Source organism: Monodelphis domestica, chromosome 1 (genome assembly GCF_027887165.1).
Source record: "Monodelphis domestica isolate mMonDom1 chromosome 1, mMonDom1.pri, whole genome shotgun sequence".
Taxonomy (NCBI): domain Eukaryota; kingdom Metazoa; phylum Chordata; class Mammalia; order Didelphimorphia; family Didelphidae; genus Monodelphis; species Monodelphis domestica.
In genome coordinates, this window is record NC_077227.1 from 6,637,512 (window position 1) to 6,654,983 (window position 17,472).

The window sequence follows — 17,472 nt, forward strand, 5'->3', positions numbered from 1 at the left end:
TCTCCCAGCCTCAGTTTCCCCCTTCTGACAATTGACGGGCTCAGATGAGAGGATTTCCATTGTTCTCTCATCATCTGGCATCCTGTGGTACACATCTATCATTCCGTCTCCAAACTGATTAGAGGCCACCAGTGACCAAATGATGAAAACATGTTTGCATTTCACAGGATTATTTGAATTTCACAAACCTTCTATTTCCTTTGCCCAGGAAGCAGGCATCCTCCGTGTTAGCTGCGCAATTAGGGAGACCCAGCAGAGATGCGGGAAACCAGTGACCTGCATTGGAAGCCATTGCTCAAGCTTTCTGGGGAGCTGCTGTTTCACTGGGGCATCCCAGAAGAAGCAAACTTCATGACTACAGATGGCGGATTGGAAGGCCGGCCACAGCCTTTCCTGTCTTTGGGCACTTTGGGCTTTTGGGGTCAGTCTGTGAGTCCATCAACACACATTGGTGAAGGTTAGTGTGTCTCAGGCATTGCTCTGAATGTTGGGAATACAAAGGAAAGCAGAAAAGAGCCTTACATTTGGGGAATGGGGGGGAGACCACATACCAATAACGACGGGAACACGGGATGTAGAGAATGGAAGAGAAGCTCAAAGGAAGGGAGATGGGGAGGGCGCCTGAGGAAAGCCAGGGAGCCTTGGGGCAGAGCTGGGGAGGGAGAGAGGTCGGAGTCAGTCTTTGGGGTTCAAAGAGGGTCTCTGCTCCTCAGAATGAGTTTCCCAATGCAATGCTCCAGGACAGTGATGAGGGACTTTTGAGGAAGAATGCCGTCCACATTGAGAGAAAGAACCGTGGGAGTAGAAATCCAGAAGAAACCATGTGATTTATCACTTGTTTATTTGGGCATCGCATTGGGGCTTTGGGTTAAAAGATTTCTCTATTACAGAATGAGTTTTCAAGGAAGGACTCCTAGACTGACCAGAAGGAAAGTAAGAGGAATGGAGGGCCAGGAATGGTGACAGCTGGGCTCCTTTGGAGCTTGTGTTCGTGGGTTATCTGTGGATGTGGTGGCCTTCCTGGAGCACGCAGAAAACCTGCTAGAACGAGAGGGATGCACCTGCTATCACCAGGTTCCTTGTAGGCCAGTGACCATTCCAAGTCTCTCCCCAGAACTGCAGGGGCAGGTTTGAAAGGCTTAAGTATTAACAGTTAGTAAAGGCAAAAAGAAATGCTTTCCATCAAGGCATTTCTACAATTGACCTTTGGCTTTTGGTATTAAAATGGAGGCACCTAGGTGACTCAAAGGATAGAGTGCTTGGTCTAGAGTCAGAAAGAGCTGAGTTCAAATGCAGCCTCAGACACTTACTAACTGTGTGACCCTGGACCAATCACTTCACCTCTGTTTGCCTTAACCCACTGGAAAAGGAAATGTCAAACCACTCCAGTATCTTTGCCAAGAAAACCCCACGGACAGCATTGGTAGGCTATGGTCCGTGGCATCAGGGAAAGTCAGACACCACTGAACCACAAATTAAAATGGAACCCAGAGAATTCTTTGTTAGTCTTTCCAAAGAGTGTAGGCTTTAGAGCTCTGAAAGAGACTTGGAGAACCCTGAGGACACTGGAGGCTTTATACCCTAAGAATGATGGACTCCTCAGAGGAATCTGCACCAGAAGGACAGGAGGGCTTGGACTGGCTCCTGATTCTTCCTGGCTGCAGAAAATCTATGGCTCATCTCTGGAAAGGGAAGGAGGGACCACCTGGGCCAAAGAGTAGAAAAGCGGAGGGTGAGGGCAGGAGGAGCTGCTGCCCCTCTACCTCTGGTCCTTCCTAGTTCACTTTGAAAACAACCCTTTTTCCTGTTCAAAAACACAAATGACTGCCAAGGACTCCAGCAGCAGACTCCGTAAAGCAGCCAGGAAGGAGGAGGATGCCTGAGCATCCTGCCTTCCTCCCCCATGCCAATTCACACCCAGCAACGTGGCCCTGACCTCGTTAGCACCTCTTGCCTTGATCCTATCACCCAAGCGATGTCCTCTTCCCTCGGAAAGAGGGACCACGACAAGACTGAGGAGCTGCTGGCAGCCTTCCTCCCATAGGCTGCCAAAGCTGCCCAGGCCTTGAGAGAGGAGCTGCCGGGCCCAAGGCAAGAGCTTAACAAGCCCCAGTAGAAGTGGATGGGAGGGTGTGGGGGTCTGGATTGACTTTCCTTTTTCCTCTGCAAACAAAATGAAACGACTTACCTGATGGACCCAATATTGAGAGAATATGGCCAGCTATAGGCTGCCAAAGAGCCCCTAACATCTCCCCATCAGGTGTGCCAATCTTACAGTCCCTCATCAATGCAGTAGGCCTGGACCATGCCAGGACCCAACTCCCCACCATCCAGGACATGGACAGTGCCGGGCTCCCCACGCTAGCCTAAGCAGCCTCCCCTGCAACCATGGTGTATGTACAAGCGTGTGTATGTGTGTGTGTGTGTGTGTGTGTGTTTGCCAATGGGTACCAATCAATCCATCAACAAGCATCTCTTCAGAGCAAACTGTGTGTCAGGAATGAAGTGAAGCCCCCAGCTTCCGTGGGCTCCAGAGCAGGTTATCAAGCAAGTGCTGTGCCTTGAGAAGAATTATTGTTCAAAGAAACCACAGCATTAAAACCCAGGAGAGGACTCGGTGCACCGTCAATGGGCATCGTGCCTCTCAGGGGCCCATCGGGGCCACCGTGACTTGAATCACCTTATCGCAGGTCATGTAGCATCAGGGTGATGGTCAGCTAGCATGTAGATACTGGAGGGAATCACTCTAATTCAGTGACTAATTCAGTGACATGCCGGGAAAGTGCGTGGCCCCTCTGTGTTGTCTTCCCAATGGAGTGCAAGCTTCTTGAGGGCAGCGACTGTCTTTTTGTCTTGGTAACCCCAGTATCTGGCAACCCAGAAAAAGGTACTTAAGGAACACCTGGGAAAACTCTAGTAAATATTAAGAACCCCCTGGCAACACTGGCAGTAGATACTTAAAATACCTGACCAAATTGTAGTAGGTATTTAAGAAGTAACTGGCAACACTGCAGTAGGTCTCCCTCCCCTCTTCCCTCCCTGCTCCTGGAGATGACAAGCAGTTGCATATGTGAATGATCACTCAGAACCTTTTCCCATGTTATCCATTATTTGTAAGAGAGTAACCTCATAAGACCAAGAGCCCAAATCCTGTCCCCAATAAATAAGGGATGAATCATGTTTCCATCTGTGTTTCTACACTTCTTTCCCTGGAGGTGGAGGGCATTCTTTGTCCCGAGTCCCTCAGAATTGTCCTGGATGTCCTATGGCTCTTAGTAGCCACGACGATCATCTGATGGTTCCCCAAGATGGCTGTGTCTGTGTCCAGTGTTCTCCTGGTTCTGCTTATTTCACTGCGCATCAGACGTTCATGGAGGTCTTTCCAGTTCTTCTAGAAAGGCATCCATTCATCATTTCAATAGGATTCCATCCCCATCATGTCCACATTTTGTTCAGCCAGTCCCCATGCGAGGGGCATCCCTTTGGTTTCCCATTCTTCATGGCCCCTGTTCTAACGGAATTCACAGGCTACAAGACACATTAGTCTCAAACAGAGATTCCTCTCATCAAAGCGTAACTAGCTATGTTTATGTCCAGGACCCAGAGCACAAACTTTGCCGGGGACAAGTACCATGAAATGTGCTGCCTAACACTTCCCGGGACTCTGGTGAGGGGGCGAGAACTGGAGAAAACAAGTCTGGGGTCCAGTTGCCAGGATACCATCCAGTAGCAGCTTACTCTCTTCTTACTAGAACCTAAGATCCATCGTTTGCTTGCTAGGGACCTGCAAGGGGACTGTCAGCACCCTATAGATGTTGGTGCCCTGGAACAAAGCCCTCTGGCCCGTCCTACTTATTCCTCAGACCTTAATCCACGGTCCTTTAAGGGGCCACAGAACCGAATGCTGTGGGAAGTGAGTCTGAGGAGGTTGTTACCAACTCAAAGAAGGGGGGATCCTTAAAGTCTGCATGGAAAGGGGAGCCTCCATCAGGGCCACCGTGAGTCAAATCACCTTGTCACTGATCATGAAGCATGTAGATACCAAAGAGAATAACTCTGATTCGGTGACTAATAAGTCCATCCCTAAAAGTGAAGGTGAATCTCAGGCACCCGAGGGAAGGTGTTTCCAATGTAAGGGCTCCAAGTTGCCATTCTCACCCAAGACCCTCCAGTTTTCCCTCTGAGAATCTGAGATCTCAGGAAACCCACCCAATACTAGTCACAAAGGAACCCGAGCATATGAAAAGGAGAGAAAAAAGAGGGAAAGGTGTTGGCATGAAGAAGCAAGTTCCATGAATTTCTCCCTGCAATTTCATGGGGGCCCCTAGAAGACCCCAATGGCAGGGCAAGTTCCTGCCAGGAGATGGATCTACATACGGAGTCTGCCTGCTCCGACCCCACAAGCTTTCCCATGGATGAACCGCTCTTGGGTCCTTCTTCCCTCTCACTAACCCCAACAGGACTCAGGGCAGGGGCTTTGCATGGCCACCCTGTTCCTTTGTCATCATGGCCATTGGAAAGACCATTCTTAGTAATAATCTAATCCAGCCCACAGACACCTTGTCACTTCGGAGCACACCAGGTCTGTCCCAGAGGGCAGAGCCACAGCCAGAGCAGGTCTGCCCCCCACGGACCCCGAGAACTCCCACCTACCTTCAGCATCGTGCCGTTCCTGGTGAAGCACGCTTTTCTACCTAGGGAGCGTGATTCACCCCTAAATTCGTGGAATCCTCAGGCTTGAGCTTTTTATGACCCTCCTCCCAAGTCATTTGGCCGCAGTGTCCTCCCGAGCAATGGGCAGCCACCCTAGTCCTCTCTCTTCCACTCCATGACTCCAAGAGGTGCCTTCATTTCCCTTCAACAACTCCTATAACTACTAGGCATTAGGGTAGGGTCTGGTGGTGCAAAGGCCTCTGCCCTTGGCAAGGTAACATTCTAGCAGTGTCCCTCTGGGCCCGTTATTCTGGAGTTGTTCTTCAGGACCACCTGAGTACTGGGCGGAGGGTGGGGGGTCCTCAGGCATCCTCCTTAGAGGGAACCGGGGCCACTGCACAGGGAAAAGCCATCATGCAGGTGCCAGTCTGCGTTTGGCTGGGAAAGGAAGGCTGAAAACAGTCCCCATCCCGCCAGCGGAGGCCCTCTTGCTAAACTCTCTAGCTCAGTTGGAGCTGCACGCTCAGGGGGAAGGATTTCAGTCTGATAAATCCTTCATGACGATGAGGCCTAGCAATGGTGCTCTAGCACGTGGCCTTTTCAGGGGGCCAGTGAAGGACAGACACCAGAACAGGAGCAGGCCGTGGGGGAGGGGGCCTCAGCCGAACTCCACAGCTCCCCGGGGCATCATTTGGGTCAGAAGGGGCAGACTTTATCTGGGAAACTTAAGGGATCTGAAGAACAGAATTTCCGATTTAGAAGAGAGTTCAGAGATCGCCTCATGCAAGCAATACTTGAAAACAAAACAAAATATACCTGCATGACATACCAGACAAGGGTCATCCAGCCTCTTCCCAAAGACCTGCCAATGCAGGGCACCCCGTGACCCCAGAGAGCCCGGGCTCCCCTTGGACAGTGGCAGGGAAAGCCTTCCCTCCACAGGCTCCATCTAGACTTGTGTTTGCACCTTCCCTCAACTGTTCCTTCATCAGGGTTTCACCTTTGGGAGCCAAGTGGAGCACATTTGGTCCCCCTACCATAGTGTGGCTCTTCCAACATAGGATGGCAACGCCCATGAGTTCCATTTCTCCCTTATTCTTGTTTTCTTCAGGGAAAACATTGCCAGCTCTTCCAACTGACCTTCAGACCACGTGAACTTGAGGCCCTTCACCTTTTAGGTTGTCCTCTGGCTATTCTTCAATTTGCCCATTAATTAACAAATAGTTATTAAGTGCCTACTAAGCGCCAAGCATTGGTGCTACAAAGAAAGAGAAGAAAATAGTCCTTACCCTCCAAGAGCTTCCATTCTCATGGGGAAGGCAACATTGTTATAACTAGGTAGAGAGAAGCTACAATAAAAAGAGGGATGAGCTAATTCCCCAGAGAGGGTGATGCAAGCTTCTGGGCAGGACCAGGCAAGCCCCCTCCCCAAGGGGCTGCTTACCTTGAATGCCTGTCCCCAAGCGGGCTGTGCAAGCATAAACATGAGATGCCAGGTGCCATCTGGCCCGGGCAGAGTACAAGAGCTTTCTCTCTTCATTCAGGGAGGCCAGCAGACAGACACGATACTATTGTTGGTGAATTGTAAGGGGAGATGTGAGGCTAATGCCTCACCCTAGACTTGCCCTATTAGTAGAGACAACAGACCTAGGTTAACCTTCAGGGCACAAGAAGGAGGGGCACAGCTGTGGGCTAGAGGCTATGCCACGGAATGTTCCCCCATAGGGTTATTTCTATGAGTCCTGTCAGGGCGCTGGTCTGCTAGGAAGACTGCCGAGCCAGGGCCAAGGGGGATCACTGGAGCTGTTCCTTTGCCTGCTTCCCCAGGCGCCTCCTGACCTGTGGCTGCTTGAGATGCCCAGACCTTCCAGGAAGGAGGCAGCAGAACTGCCTTTGGGAGCATCTTTAGAAATGCCAGCCAGATTTGGAACTATGCCCAAAGGGCGACAAAAGAATATCTACCCTTTGACCCAGCCATAGCACTGCTGGGTCTGTACCCCAAAGAGATAATGGACACAAAGACTTGTACAAAAATATTCATAGCTGCGCTCTTTGTGGTGGCCAAAAACTGGTAAACGAGGGGATGCCCGTCAATTGGGGAATGGCTGAACAAATTGTGGCATATGTTGGTGATGGAATACTATTGTGCTCAAAGGAATAATAAAGTGGAGGAATTCCATGTGAACTGGAACAACCTCCAGGAAGTGATGCAGAGCGAGAGGAGCAGAACCAGGAGAACATTGTACACAGAGACAAACACACTGTGGTATCATCGAACGTAATGGACTTCTCCATTAGTGGTGGTGTAATGTCCCTGCACAATCTGCAGGGATCAAGGAGAAAAAAAACACCATTCATAAGCAAAGGATAAACTATGGGAGTGGAAACACCGAGGAAAAGCAACTGCCTGAATACAGAGGTTGAGGGGACATGACAGAGGATAGACTCTAAATGAACACTCTAATGCAAATACTATCAACAAAGCAATGGGTTCAAATCAAGAAAACATCTAATGCCCAGTGGACTTACGCGTCGGCTATGGGGGGTGGGGGGGGAGGAAAAGAAAATGATCTATGTCTTTAACGAATAATGCTTGGAAATGATCAAATAAAATATATTAAAAAAAAAAAAAAAGAAATGCCAGCCAGGCTCTTCTTCTTCTTCCTGCTACCTCTTGGGTACCCACAGTTTCTTTTTCCCCCTTTATTAAAATGTATTTAATTAATTAATTTAGACTATTTTTTCATGGTTACATGCTTCATGTTCTTTTCCCTCCTACTTCCTACCCTGTCCCATAGCCAACACACAATTCCACTAGGTTTTACGTGTATTACTGATCAAGACCTATTTTCATATTATTGACAATTGTACTAGGGTGACTGTTGGAGTCTGCATCCCCAATCATATCCCCATCAACGCACGTGATCAAGTATTTGTTTTCCTTCTGCATCTCCGCTCCCACAGTTCTTTCTATGGTTATGGATACATTCTTTCCCATAAGTCCCTCAGGATTGTCCTGGACCATCGCATTGACGCTAGTAGAGAAGTCAGTTACATTCGATTGTGCCACAATGTATCTGTCTCTGTGTACAATGTTCTCCTGGTTCTGCTCCTCTCGTTCTGCAACATAGACCTCACTAAGGCTATACAAAATGAATGCAAGAAAAATGGAGCTTGGGCACAGGAGAGGGCAAAAACAACTGAGGACTCCCTTGGAATTTCTTGGAAGTTCTAATGTTTTTTTTTTCAACAGAGCTGATGATGCAAATGGGCTAAACTTACCGTTGGGGGGAGTGTGGCGTCCCTCTCATGAGGGAGGCTTCTTTTCTAGTGCTTCAGTGGGCTTGCCTTGTTTTCCCCACCATGTCCCTTCACATATTGATGGTGAAGATGCCCAGACTGACTTCCAGCATCATTTGTGAGAAATAAAAGGTTCTGAAAAAATAACACGGCCTCCGAGGAGTCAACCAAGCGTCCTCCTGCTTCGGAGTGTTTTGAAGCACCTACTATGTGTCTAGCACTGTGCTAGGCCCTGGGATGCAGATAAAAGAGACGCTCCCACTGCCTCCAAGTAAGAGGCTGGCCTGATGGAAGTCATGGGAGGAGACGAGCCTCACACGGCCTTGGGGGAGCAGACCTCCCCCTTTCTAGCCTTGCAGGAAAAGCGGAGGGAGGGAGGGAGGGAGGTGTTGCTCCCCTCCCCAGAGCCTCACTGACCCTTGGATCCTGGAGAGAAAAAATGGGCTCCTCCTTTGCTCCAAGAGCTGACTCATACCTTCCTTCCTGGCTCTTCCCGCAGCCCTCCCAGCTTTCTCTAGTCGATATTCCCATTAGAAAATAGAGCACCATAAAGTCACTTCTGTGATGGAGTTTATTTAGTGTGGGCCAGACAGAGAGGCACAACCCAAGGAGACCATTATTCTGGGCTGGGCGCCGTGATCAAGGCTGAACCAAGCCTGCCAAGCCCAGCCCAGACCTCCCTGCGCTGGCCTGAGCCTCTCCTCCATTCATTTATTAACACACAATCTTCTCCCCGCCTGGGGGCATCCCTTGTTACTGGAGGTCCTCCTTAGCAGAGATTTGTCCAGCCAGTGGAGCTGGATCAGACCCATTACCTCAGCTGTTTGTTTAGGCAAAACGTCAGGAAAGCATTTCGGGTGAAATCCATCATGTCAGGGGCTCGACTTGGGGTCCGCTCCTCCCAGGGACTCGTCATGCTTTCTGAGGGCAGTCCAACAGGCCACAGTGTGCTCTAATAGAAACAGAAGGCGCAATCGCTGTTCACAAGCAGAGCCGCGCGCATTAGATGGTGCTTCAAATTTTGCTGAGCATTCTGTAGATATCGTCTCATTTGATCCGCAAAACAAGTGGGAGAGAGAGCTGCCATTGTTGTGCCCATTTTATAGATGGAGAAACTAAGGCAGGGTTAAGTGACTTGTCCAGGGTCACACCGCTAGGAAGTGGCTGAGGCCAAATTTGAACTCAGGTCTTCCTGACTCCTATCCCAGTGCTCCATCTGTGGCACCACCTAGCTGTATATATACACACACACACACACACACACACACACACGGGGGGGGGGGGGAGTAGGGGGAGACTATAAATGTCTATATCTATGTTTCTATAAATAACGATCTCTGTGTGTATATTTATATTTATAGAGAGAGACAGGGTTGTCCTCTCTCAAGAAGAGGTCTTGGGGCTCCACATGAGACTCACCGAATGGTCTCTCTTCATTCCCAGCGTCAGAGGGAGCACAGGCCGGCCCGGGCGCCGGGGGCAGGGAGGTTGGGGTCCCAGCCCTGCCGACGCCTCATCCCTCCTCTGGAGCCCGCGCTCTCCCCCATCACGTGCCCGTCCGCCTCCTGGCGATGCCCACATCGCGGATTGCAGAGGGGCGATGCAGGCGCGCAGATGGGAGAGGGGCGGACAAGGCACAAGTGCTCCCCCTCTAAAGGGAGGCCGGGTGAGCGGAACAGATGCCACAGCACATCGAGGAAGTCGTTGGGCAGAAATGGACACCGAGGGTCAGATTTGGAGAAATCCAGCTCCACGGATGCACACCCACGATGTGTGTGCATGTGTGTGCACATATGTGTGTGTGCGTGCTTGTGTGTGTGCGTGTGCATGTGTGTGCGCATGCGGGGGTCGCTCTGACTTCTGGCCGTGGGGGTTCATTCCATCCTTCAAACCCTCGAGCACTCGTGTGTGCAAACTGCCATATTCCCACAGGCCCCCGGCGGCTGGCATCCCACCAAGGACGGGGGTGATCAAGCCCAAGTCTTCTCCTGGACCCAAACCCAGATGCCGCTCGCCGTCATGGCCCTCCCTGTCACCCGGAGACGACAGATTCTTTTAAAAGTGTATTTGAGGGAGGAGCTGGATGGCTCAGTGGACAGAGAGCCAGGACTGGAGATGGGAGGTCCTGGGTTCAAATCTGGCCTCAGATGCTTTCTTTCTGGGTGACCCTGGAGGAGTCATTTAACCCTATGGCCTAGCCCTTAGCACTCTGTCGCCTTGGAACCAACACACAACTTTGATTCCAAGATGGAAGGCACGAGTTGAAAAAAAGAAGGCTTGGCTCATCCTTGCTTCTTCTGTGGACAAATCTGGCACATTTACTCCATAGGGTTCAAGGTCCCTTCCCTGTCCCAGGCTACAAAACCGTGTGGGCTGCCCAGATGCAACTGACAACATGGTGGCACCCCCAGGACAGTCATCTCCGTGGAAGGAGGAGAGGGCGTCTGCTCTCCACGCATGGCCCGTGTTGGGCCCTTCGTCAATGTGTGCTGATTAATGAGTGACCCTTTCCCCAGCCCAGAGGGCAGGGCACAGAGCAGGGCCAGGACGGTGGTCAAAGCCGGTCATGGAAAATACTCGGATTCCTCCCTCTTTTCCCCACTCTGAGACAAAGCTGTGTCCTCAGCTTCATTGAGGCCACCCAGTTCTCGGTGCCTTCCGTGAAGCTCCAGCCACCACACAGAATGGTATGGTCAGCTCCGCCAACTCCTCTGTCCTTCCTGACTTTATTCTTTTCTGAACCGAAATAAACCACTCAGAAAGGACATGTTTTCTCAGGTGTAGCTGAGAGCACGCGGACGGCTGCGCCTGAAAGAGCGGCTCTCTGGCACCTCCTGGCTTTCTTTCCCAGGGTGCCAGGTGTCCCACCCGGAGACTTCGAAGCTAGCGCCCTCTTCCAGGCTCCTTTCGCCTTCCTCCACCCCGCTGAAAGGCCCTGCCCACTCATGGACAGTACAGGTCCACAGAGATGTCACGCCCAACCACACTGCCCCTCGAGCCCCCAAAGCATCCGGAGGACAGGCTGGTGGGCCACGCTCCTCCCTGCCACTGTTCTCCTTTCTCCTTCCTCTGCCCTGCTGAAAGGCCTTGCCCTCCCGCAGACAGTACAGGTCCACAGAGACGTCGCGCCCAATCCCACTGCCCCTCGTGCCCCTGAAGCATCCGGAGGACCGGCTGGGCGGACCACACTCCTCCCTGCCGCTGTTCTCCTTTCTCCTTCCTCCACCCCGCTGAAAGGCCTTGCCTTCCCGCAGACAGTACAGGTCCACAGAGACGTCACGCCCAATCCCACTGCCCCTCGTGCCCCTGAAGCATCCGGAGGACAGGCTAGAAGACCTGGCTCCTCCCTGTCGCCGCGCTGCTTTCTCAGGCCTGTGTACTTGGCATGACTCACCTGAGCAGACTCTGTCACTGCTTCTGCTCCCATGAATAATTCCTGGCCTGAAATAGGTTTGTCTCACTTAAAGGCAGCTGTTCAGTTATCAAACTCTGCCTCGATTGAACTCCAACTGGAAAGTACAGGATGCTCACCTTGTTTTCTGCCTCTTAAACTCTGCAGAAATAGGCCCCGGCGACCCCTCAAAGCCCAAATAGGGCTTTAGGATTCTCGTGGTGCCCCCCACAAGCTACCTCGGAAGCAGTTCACTCTATTTGCTCTAATCAACCGGCCAGAGAACTGCAGCACCCAGAGACAGCAGGAGCAGTCGGGAAGAGCACCAAGTAGGTGGCTCTGCAGGACTTGCCTGGAACCAGGAGTTTTTGCAACCATTTCCAGACGCTTTTCTGTGCTCCCCACTCTGCCCCCCCCCACCTTCCCTCCTGAGAGCAGAGCCCTGGATGGACCAGGCATGTCCAGCCGAGTCTGCTCACTAGGAAAGATGGTTGACACAAAGAGCAGGAAAAAATAAAGTCATGAACTTGATGCTGGAAATGAAACAATCTTGTGATAGTTTCAGGAAACATGATGTCGTTGGGGGAAATATGATCTCCATGGGTGAGCGTTTCCGTGCACAAAGGGGGGAGGCGTAGAACACATGGACAGACAGCCCAGGAGCTGAGAACGAATCTTCCGAGGGGCAGCCCGGGAGGAGGAAGGGATGCCCTCGGGCACCCCTCCAAAAGGAGGATCCAGTTCTGTTTAGTCAAATGTAGGCTCCCAAGAGAGGAAAGAAGGGAAGTCCCTGTGGGTGGTTTCCATTCCCAACTCACCACCCCTGGCCTTCCGCCCCACCCCATCACAGGGCCGCAGAATTAGAGAGCTGGACCACCCGGCCCAACCTCTACCCCAAAGGAACGCCACCCCCTCCAGCTCCTGCACAAATAATCCCCAAGGAAAGAAGTTCAAACTTGGGTTCCAACAGCCCTAAGTGCCCGAACATGGGCAAAAGGAACACACCCAGACCTGCCCAGGCTCTTCCAGGGTGCCGGGGCTCCTGCCTTTCCAGAGGAAGCCTTTTCCTGTACCCACCGATCTTCCCCCACCCCAGGTGCTACATACACCAGACTTGAATGCAAAAGTCTGATGAGCAAAATGAAGGACAACTTGGCAGCTGTCAAGTGGGGCACTTCCAAAGCCCAGAATCCACCCCTTCTCCAGGGGCTGGAACTCCGGCCAGGACCAGGCTGCTTCAGACAATGAGCTCTCTGCATCTTCCCTTTGTCCCCCACTGGTAGGGACACACAGCTAGTAGGTGGTTGAGGCCAGATTTGAACTCAGTTCTTCCTCATTCCAGGACCAGGGCTCCTCCCCTGAGTCACCTACATCCACACAGGTAGAATTAGGGTTAGCAAATAAAGTCAGCTCCCTCCCAAGGGTTTAGGTGACTGAAAAGAAAAATCACAGAAAGGCAGGCAAAAGAAAAATGAAGGAGACACTCGCCCATCAGCCTACCTCCAGTCCAGCTGATCCTGGGAGAGGCTGCAGCATCCCTGGTCCAGCAGCCTCCCTCAGAGCGTGAGCACACGGGCTGCTGTACAGACAGTGGGCTCCTCCGACACCCCTGACTCCCGCTGGCCTCTTCTCCATTCCCGAGGCCAGTTTCCCTTGAGGGAGTGACGACCCTCGAGAAGGATTGGATTCGGGGCTTTGGAAATGCCCCCCAGGGCACTGGTCAGGCTTGCCCCTTGTGGAAGATCCCCAGAAGTCTTGTCCCTGCCATTCGGCTGTGCTTCGGCTTACCTTGGGCCACAAAGGGAGGCACTCGGGGCTGCCTGCTTGCTGGATCGCCTCCGCAGAGCCTAGGCACTGGCGCCTCCTCCATCGAGTTCATCCAGAAACACGGGGAGAAGCAGGAAGGTCTCCTTTGCCACCACTTCTGCCCTCTGGGGCCAAGAAGAATCTCTCTAATCCCTTTTCCTCACCAGGATGTCTGGTGCCTCCTCTGCCTTTGACTTAAGAATAGGATTATTTTTGAACCCGGGCAGAAGCCTCTTCGCTTAGCCCTATTAATGTCCTCCTTTGACTCAGCACCGTGTTCTGGCCTGTCAGGATCCTTTTGGACCCTGACTCTTCATTCCGTGGGCAAGCTCCCCGCCCATCTTGGTGCCATCTGCAGATGGGGTCACCTGGTGCCTTCTGAGCGCTCCCCATTGCACGTCGTCTTCGAGCCCACGTGGCTCCATTTTATTCACACACATAGCATGGGACACGGCACCCGCTCTGTGTAGTGGGTAAAGGGGGTGGCATCAGCAATATGCCCAGATCCACCCGTCTGGGCTCCCCATCAAACAAGACAGAGAACCACTCAAGTCCTGCACAGCCTGCCCACTCTCCATAAAGCCTCACTGCCTCTTTAGAAGCCCGGCTCGATGTTCTAGGTCATCGCCGTCTTCCCTGGGGGAGAACAAGTTCTAGAGTGGGAACGTCGCCTCCTTGGGGAGAGGAGAGAACACTGACTGCCTGGTCAGGAAGCCCTGGCCTCGAGTCCCACCTCTGACTTTGAGGAGGTCCCTTAACCTCTCTGCCTCAGTTTCCTCAACTACCAAATGGGGACAATAATAACGCCTCCTTGGGGAGAGGAGAGAGCACTGACTGCCTGGTCAGGAAGCCCTGGCCTCGAGTCCCACCTCTGACTTTGAGAGGTCCCTTAACCTCTCTGCCTCAGTTTCCTCAACTACCAAATGGGGACAATAATATTCCCAAGGTGGTGCTGAGGATCAAACGCAGCAATATTGGCCAAGTGTCATGTGAGAACCACAAAAGACAAGGCTCTGTGCCTGAGAATAGGTCTAAAGGGGGCCGTTTGGGGGACTGCTGTGACCTTGCAAGCTTGAGAGAGAGGAAGCAGCCTTGCCAGGAGGTCGCGGCGCTCTGGAGGGACCAGATGAGAGAGTGCCAGAGGCCGGCAGCCGGCTGTCCATCTCTCTGCTTACCCCCAGGGAAGGGAAAGAGGTCAGGGTGCTCCCGTGGGGGCCTCTCGCATGCACACTTTGTTCCAGCTCAGCAGCGACCTGAAAAGTCTTTCCTGGTGACAGGATAAGCAGAGGGAAATGGGTAGAGAGGACCCGGGGATGCTCCGAGTCGGGGAGCAGGGCCCTCCCCGGGCTCCCCATCGTGACTGCAGAGGCCGCCCTCCTCTGGTGGGCTCGAAGCAGGGGGAGCACACAATGGCCCCCTGGGAAGGAGGCTCCCCTCGCCCGGATCCCCATCGCACAGGTCCAATGAAAACTGTCACTGAAGAAATGTTGAATCAATGCATGAGGAAGCGACGACCGCAGATGGGTCTGGGGGCTTATTGCGAGTAAAGCGTTTAACATCTTTCAGGGTAAAATTAGCCCCTGTTAACCCTGCTCACTCACGAAATTGGGGACAAATTCATTCTCGAGTTGGGCAATAAAGACACTCCAAATTTCCCCAAAGAATTCCGGAGGGCCTCCAGAAGATGCCTGCGATGCAATATGGACGGAGCCTCTCTGATTACTGCTAAGTGAGGTGATTCATCTCGGGCCCAATTATGACACTTCTCCCCCAGGAACCCAGAAGAGAAGTGGGAATTGCTGAGTGTTCCAGAAGCGTAGGCTGCCCCTCTCCAAAGAAAGCTGGGTCCATACGGCCCAGTACCGGCCCAGGAAGACCAAGACGGTGGGGGCCGAGAGAACGTTCCCATCTCATCCAGATGTTCTGTTTGCCTGAGAACAGTCTCTGTAGAAATTCCCAGAGACGCGATTCTTGGGGCTCAGTCGCTCATCTGGTCCCGGGAAGCTCAGCAACGCAGATCCATCCTCACAGCAGGTTCTCCCGTCCATGACTTCTGCCCCGTCCATCCTTCCCCATCCTCCGAGGCTGGCCTCCACACTACCTCCTCCAAACGGCCTCCTCTGCTCCTTCCCCTGCAGGGTTAAGAATGGCTTCTTTCCCCAAACTTCCCCGAGTCCTCTGTCCTCTGCTTGCCTCCTCTGGCACTGATGCTGGCGCTCCTGAGCCGCCGTGGCCTCTGCTGGTACTTTTCACGTTGCCTTAGTCGGCCGGACCTTTGGGGCAGGTCCGTCCCAGCCACCTTCGAGCTAGAACTCCAGGACCTGCCAGGATGTTCTCCGCACGGAGCGCCTCAGACGTGGCTGTCCAGGAGTGCCTGGAAGGAAACACCGTGAAAGAGGAAAGTCCTTCAGAGGCTGTCCCAACGGAACACCAACGAACACCCCAAAGATAGTTCTTTCGTTCATTCAACAAACATTCTCCACACACGGACTCTACATCAAGCATGATTCTAGGTGCGAGAGGCAAACGAAGAGTCTTTGGCCTCTGGAGGGTTTCTCCCACCCCATCCAGCAATGCCAAACCCAAAGATGTCCTGTTGCTCCCGACGCCCCGTGGCGTACTGCGTGAGGTGGGATGGGAGAAAGGGTTCGCCCCAGGTCCTGCGATGGCTCCAACCCACCGACCTCCCAGTCTCCAAGGAGCCGAGATCGAGATTCTCCCACTCCGTGAGCCTCCAGACGTCAGGGATCCTGAGCATCCCCCTCCTGCTCGTCCCCTTTTCCAACGAGTCCATGAGTTCTGTTCATTGTCCCTCCACAACATGCCCCCTGTCCACCCCTCCTTTTCCCTCCAGTGTGGCCTGACACCCTTTTCCTGAGATACACATGCACACGCCCGCACATACATGCACATGCCCGCACATACATGCACACGCACGCACATACATGCACACGTCCACATACATGCACGTGCACGCACGTACATACACACACACGCACACCCCTCCTGCCCTAGACTAGTCTGATCATCCGGCCATCTTCGATCTCTCCCTTCTCCCACCCACCCCTTCCATCACTGCCTGAAACGACGGGGCTGCGCTCCCGGACCATCCCCTTCCTCGCGGGCCGCAGGGGGGGCTCCCCTCATCTCCAGCGGCTGACTCGGCCCCCACTTCCTTCCTGTGTACGGTGAAGGGGGGCCAGCCCAGATGGCCCCTGAGCCTCCTCTGTCTCCAGGTCCAGGACGTCCAGCTCTCCCTTTGGAGCGTGTAAAGACCGACGGTAGTAACACAGCAATCGTTGGGCCAGGACACCTCGCTGTGGGCCAAGGAGCGCCGCCGCATCTCTGTCAGGCGGCCTCGGCTGTCCTTTGCCCGGTCATGTCACGGCCGTGGCGGTCGTCATGGCGGGACTCTCTTTGGTCCTGCTCGTGGGAGCTCATCCAAATATTCCTGCCGCTCTCCAGAGCCTCCAGCGCAAATCCCCTGCCTCCCGCACACGGTAGCCACGTCATCCCCAAGGGGGCGACCACGAAGGCTGTGCGTGTCCCGTCCATGTGACGTCCTCGGAGAGTGCCGGTCCAAGGGCCCGAGGTTTGGTCCCCTCCAGAGCTAGGTGAGCCTCTGACCCCCGGAGGGAGGACGAGCGATGCCACGCTGGCCTTGCCGTCCAGCCGACGGCCCTTGTTTCTTGTTGCGGAAGCTCCCAAGGCTGACTCTGGCCGGGTCTTTCCTCGCTCCAAGGGCTTCCCCGTCCCCTTCCCTGGCCATTTGCGGCCCTCCCCAGGCTGGCCCCCCTCCTTAGCCTCTCGGCTCGCCCTCCTTGCCTCCATCTTAACCCTGAGAGAGGCTCGCGCCGGTGAGAGTGGCGCAGAGGAGGGACAGAGCCCGGACCCGTGGGTCCGGCAGCCTGGCCAGGTCGCCCCTCTCCTGGCTCAGGCCGGCCCAGGAGCCGCACGGTGAAGCCCCGACAAAGGCTGCTTTGGGCGCCTTCCACATGGGTCCTTGCGCGCTGCTCTTAAACACTATTTGCATAAAGCCTCATTACGCACAGCCTCCAGAAGTTCATTAGTCGGAGATCACTTTGGAAGGAATTCAAGGCGCTGGCCTTTCTTCTCAGCAGTGAATTAGATTAGCTCCTTCCTAGTGATTTAAATCTTGAAATAAAAGATGTAACCGCGACGGCGACATCTTAAGATCATTGGTGAGGCAGGTCTTGCATGCACAAAAATGCCCAGCTGGTCTGCAGATAAAACAGATTGATAATTAGTTGCAAAGTGTAACATTTCATCAGGAATATTTTGAATAATCCAATTTGTCTTTG